Source organism: Chrysochloris asiatica, unplaced genomic scaffold (genome assembly GCF_000296735.1).
Source record: "Chrysochloris asiatica unplaced genomic scaffold, ChrAsi1.0 scaffold00441, whole genome shotgun sequence".
In the NCBI taxonomy this organism is placed as follows: Eukaryota; Metazoa; Chordata; class Mammalia; order Afrosoricida; family Chrysochloridae; genus Chrysochloris; species Chrysochloris asiatica.
The window spans coordinates 91951-92279 of record NW_006408959.1 but is presented as its reverse complement, the minus strand read 5'-3'; positions in this window follow the sequence as shown (position 1 = coordinate 92279).

Genomic DNA, 329 nt, shown 5'->3' with positions numbered 1-329 from the left:
ACCTGTCCACCATGGGTGACCCTGCTGGTATTTAAAATACTGCTGGCATAGCCTTCAGAATCACTGCAACTCACAAGCCACCACAGTATGACAAATTCACAGACAAGTGGTTGCTATGGCATATAGCCACCACCATATTTATGGAGAAGAAACTTAAAATCACTATGGACTTTCAGAAAAATAAACAAATCTGTGTTGGAAGAAATACAGCCAGCGTGCTTCTTAGAATCCCAGTTGGCATGTCTCATCTTACATACTCAAAAACATGTTATCAGGAAAAACCTGATTTCATGTTTGGTTAAAAAAAAAAAAAAAAAAAAAAGTATTAC